We start from the raw sequence: 5,667 nt of genomic DNA on the forward strand, positions 1-5,667 counted from the left end.
TTAACAGATGATGGAAGGTGTACTAGTGAAATTAAATCCAGGATTGCCATGGCAAAAGCTGCATTTAGCAAGAAGAAGAATCTTTTTACCAGCAAATTGGACTTAAATTTGAGGAAGAAACTAGTGAAATGCTACATTTGGAGCATAGCTCTGTATGGAGCTGAAACATGGACCCTTATTGCAGTAGATCAGAAACATCTGGAGTTTTGAAATATGGTGTTGGAGAAGGATGGAGAAGATCAGTTGGACCGTATATGTGAGAAATGAAGAAGTGTTAATTAGAGTCAGTGAGCAGAGGAATATCCTACACGAAATAAGAAAATGGAAGGCTAATTGGATTGGTCATGTTTTACGCAGAAACTGCCTTCTAAAAGAAGTTATCGAAGGAAAGATAGAGGGGCGGATAGAAGTGACAAGATGATGTAAGAAGATGCTGGATGACCTTGGGGACAGAAGAGGATACTGTCATTTGAAGGTGAAAGCTCTGGATCACATTAAGTGGAGGAATTGTTTTGGAAGAGACTGTGGACCTGTTGTCTGACAGATTACTAATGATGATGATAATCCCATATTCGATGTTCTAGTAAAAACACACACACCAAATAAACCGACTCCTTCCCCCCAGCATTGCATTCCATGGATCCAGAGTTAGTCAGAATGACTGTAGGATGTGGAATATGTCACATAAAGACAAAACATATGTACAGACCCAATGGAGCTGTGACACAAGAGAAACCAAGAATACACAGTGACTACACACAAGGCTATTTATAGATACATAAGTTATTTTCTAGACAATATGTATCCATCAACAGAGTAGAATGAATGTGTTTATTTAAGTATCATTTCAGTGCTATTTTAAACCGTGCCTTTTCGTTCATAAGACTTTTGAAATCAGATGGCAGGTTATTAAAAATGCTGCATAACTCTTTGGCTGGCGCGGGCGTGTTTTAACACCCGGGCGATGCCAGCCGTTCCCTGGCGTTGGCGTGTTTTAACGCTTTGACAATCTCTTCCCTTCTTTGCTCTCTTGGCACTCATCAACCAAAGACATATATATGATAGTTTTTGTGCATGTTTGTAAAGAACCCTTGTAAACTTTGTGGGGGTCTATATTACTGTCAGAACCCTCTGAGAAGGAAAAGGTCAGAAAATATTTCACATTCATTCAGTTTCACCATGGCTTCTTGCAGCAAGTGTCTTCGTGTTCCTACAGACCAGCTGGAAAATGTTGTGAACGAGATTTGTTCTGATGATGATATTTTCGATGAAATAATGATTCCTGAATTGGATGAAGTTGATAGTGACAATAATACAGTGATAGACAATGATCCACAAGATAGTAATCATGAACATTTACCTACCACGAGTGCGGTGTCTGACACGCCCATCTCATGAACGTACGGAGACACTGTACCCCCAATATTTCCATTTGCTAACAGTTTCGGGATCAAAATTGATATAACACATAAAATGCATCCCTTTTCATGGATTAAAATTTTTTCTGGATGACGACTTGGTAAATCACATCACAACTGAAACCAATCGCTATGCTCACCAGCACTTCAACACACATGAGTTAGCTCCTCACTCTCGAAAACACAATTACAATTATGTCACATCAGATGAAATCTGGACATACTTAGGAATTGTGTTCATGACAGGAATCGACAAACGCCCTGAAATTGAAGAATATTTGTCCACTAGGCCCCTATTTCACACCCATGGTATGGACAAAACATGTCTTTGCGGTTGAATAGTTTCATTCTATTCAAAAAGAACACAACAAACGAAAAATACAAGAAGAGAAATTACAGATTCAAAGATTTTATATTGGACTGTGTAGAAAAATGACTGAACCAAACAAACAGTGTGGAGAGGGAGAAAAGTCAAGGAATGAAGTGGATGACGAATCTATTGCGTCAGACTAGAGTGCAGTCACGCCTCCGCCCTCGACCTTGAAAAGACCACCAGTGAAAGAGCCAGTAAATCGTCTAGAGGGTGGCTTGAAAATTCACAAAATGATCCATGTTCCTCCCAGTAACAATAAGAAGAATGGTGCCCTGAGAAAGTGTCGCGTGTGTGCTAAGCACAAGGTTAGAAAAGAAACAAGTATCATGTGTGCAGGCTGTGGTGTGGCTCTCTGCAAACTTTCATGTTTCAATGTTTATCACACGAAGAAAAACTAATAAAGAGGTATGGAAAGGCATTTATTGCATAAAATATTGTATTTTAATTAGTTCCTGAAAATTTCGTTTTTAAAAACCAATTTTTTTGAAGTTGTTTAGGAAAAAGTAACTACATTTTACTACATTTTAGCGACACAAGGTTTAAAGGGCCTGCCAGGACAGGGGTGGGATTTAAATACCCTTCGCGCCAGTCAAAGAGATAATATGCGCTTTTCTGAAAGCATGAGAGGTTAGCAATTGGTTTATAAAGACAGTTATTGTGTCTTGTGTTAACACTGTACATCTGCATTCGTCTGAAAATGTTCTCTGTTATTTGTAATGAAGTTTATTAATGAATATATACGTAGGTAAGTCAATAATTATCCGCAATATAGCTATAAATTTTATTTCAATACAAATAGAAAACTTACATTAACATCATTTTTCAACATAGTCCCCTTGCTTTTCAACTAACTTGGTCCATCGTTGCACAAGCTTCCTGATGCCCTCAGAAAGGAAGGTTTTCAGCTGAGCAGCGAGCCACGCAGGCACCGCTTCCTTCACTTCTTGGTCCGAGGTGAAACGACGGCCCCTTAATACCTCTTTGAGTGGACCAAACAAGTGGTAGTCAGAAGGGGCGAGATCAGGACTATACAGAGGATGAGCCATTACATCAAACGAGTTTCCGGAGGGTTTCAGCAGTGTGGGCAGTAGTATGTGGATGGGCATTGTTGTGCAACAACACAACACATTTCAACAGTAGTCCTCGGCATTTGCTTCGAATTGCAGGCTTTAGCCTGTCAGTAAGGATCTCACTGTAACGAGCACTGTTTATTGTTGTGCCCCTCTCCTGATAATGTTCCAGTACTGGGCCTTGTGAGTCCCAAAAAACTGTAAGCATCAGTTTTTCTGCGGATGGTTGGCTTTTGAACTTTTTCTTGCTGGGCGATTGTGGATGTTTCCATTCCATACTCTGCCGTTGACTCTCTGGCTCGCAATGATGGATCCATGTATCGTCACCAGTGATGATTCTGTCTAAGAAGACGTTACCATAGCGATCCAAATGTTGTTGGCAGATGTCCAAGCACGTTTCTTTATGCAACACTGTGAGTTGTTTTGGGACCCATCTTGCACAGGCTTTATGAAACCCAAGTCTGTTGTGGATGATTTTGTAGGCAGAACCATGACTAATTTGCAGACAATTTGCCACTTCATCAATAGTCACTCGTCTGTCTAACAGAACCATGTCATGTGCACGTTCAGTGTTCTCATTTGTGGCCGTGGAAGGTTGTCCGGCTCCTTCCTCATGTGTAACATTTGTGCAACCATTTTTTAATTTTTCAATCCATTCGTAGACACTCCATTGTGGCAAAACACTGTTCCCATATTGTGCTGAAAGTCTTTGATGGATTGCGGCCCCTGATACACCTTCCGACCACAAAAACCAGATCACTGAATGATGCTCTTCTTTGGTGCAAACAGAAAGCGGAGCAGCCATGATTAATGGCAAGGCAGCAACGATGGAACTGACCTAGCAACATCAAACCTGCGCAGAAATAATGACAAGGAAACCACGCATGGCGATGCTGCGCAATACGACAGTGCTGCCAACAGAAACAAATACAACTGCATTGCGGTTAATTATTGACTTCCCCTCGTTTATTCACAAGGAAAAGTTAAAATCTGTAGTCTCTTACATAGATCTCTACAGGAAGTATGGGATTTGACACCCATCATGATTCTAACAATTTTATTTTGCAATGTAAATACCTTTTTACTGTCAGATGAATTATCCCAGAAAAATATTCCATACTTCATTAAAGAGTGAAAATAAGCAAAATAGATTGATTTGAGAGTGTCAATGTTACTAATATACATAGGCGAGTCAAATGAAAACCTTAAATAATTTTTTGAGTATTATTTATAGTGCACAAGTGGTACAAAGCTGTATCACTTTTCAACATAATCTCCCCCACGCTCAGTGCAAGTCCTCCAGCGCTTACAAAGTGCATGAATTCCTTTAGAAAAAATTCTTTTGGTAGTCCGCACAACCACTCATGCACTGCGTGGCGTACCTCTTCATCAGAATGGAACATCTTCCCTCCCATTGCTTCTTTGAGTGGTCCAAACATGGAAATCACTTGGGTCAAGGTCTGGTGAGTATGCTGGATGAGGAAGACACTCAAACTGCAGGTCATTGATTGTCACAACTGTTGTACGGGCAGTATGGGGCCTTGCATTTTCATGTTGCAAAAGGATACATGTGCACAGCAATCCACGTCGCTTTGATTTAATTGCAGGCCGAAGATGATTTTTTAGGAGATCCGAGTATGATGCACTGGTGACAGTGGTCCCTCTAGGCGTGTAGTGCTCCAAGATGACGCCTTTTTCGTCCCAAAAGAGAGTCAGCATAACCTTCCCTGCTGATGGTTGTGTTCGAAGCTTCTTCAGTTTTCGAGATGAGGAATGGCTCCATTCCATGCTTGCTCTCTTCATTTCCAGTTGGTGCAAGTGAACCCAGGTTTCGTCCCCAGTAACGATTCTTGCAAAAAAGTCATCACCTTCTCGTTCAAAGCACTGCAGAAGTTCTTCACAAGCATCAATACGTTTGTCTTTCAATTCAGGAGTCAGCTGCCAAGGCACCCATCTTGCAGACATTTTGTGAAACTGGAGCACATCATGCACAGTGTGGTGTGCTGAACCATGACTAATGTTTAAACTTGCTGCAATTTCATTCAGTGTCACTCGGCAGTTTTCCCTCACTATGGCGTCAACTGCTGCAGTGTTCTCTGGAGTCACAACTTGATGTGCCTGACCTGGATGAGGAGCTTCTTCCACTGAAGTCACACCATTTGTAAACTTCCTACTCCATTCGTACACTTGCTGCTGTGACAAACGTGCATCACCATACTGAAACTTCATTCTTCAATAAATTTCAATAGGTTTCACACCTTCACTACACAAATACCAAATAACAGAATGCTGTTCTTCCCTGGTGCAAGTCTCAGGTGGGGCAGCCGTCTTATACTGGTGCTGTGACAGTGTTCGTGCATCTGCACTATGCTGCAACCTACAGGACATTCTGCACGCTGTTTGTATCACGCTTACCAACTTATAGGATATCATCATCATCATCATCAGTAATCTGTCAAGACGACATGTCCACAGTCTCTTCCAAAACAATTCCTCCACTTAATGCGATCTAGAGTTTTCTCCTTCAAATGACAGTATCCTCTTGTCCCCAAGATCATCCAGCATCTTCTTACGTCTTTTTCCTCGTCTTCTTGTCACTTCTATCCGTCCCTCTATCTTTCCTTCGATAACTTCTTTTAGAAGGCAGTTTCTGCGTAAAACATGACCAATCCAATTAGCCTTCCGTTTTCTTATTTCGTGTAGGATATTCCTCTGCTCACTGACTCTAATTAACACTTCTTCATTTCTCACATAATCGGTCCAACTGATCTTCTCCATCCTTCTCCAACACCACATTTCAAAACTT

Source organism: Cryptotermes secundus, unplaced genomic scaffold, assembly GCF_002891405.2.
Source record: "Cryptotermes secundus unplaced genomic scaffold, Csec_1.0 scaffold1232, whole genome shotgun sequence".
Classification (NCBI taxonomy): Eukaryota; Metazoa; Arthropoda; class Insecta; order Blattodea; family Kalotermitidae; genus Cryptotermes; species Cryptotermes secundus.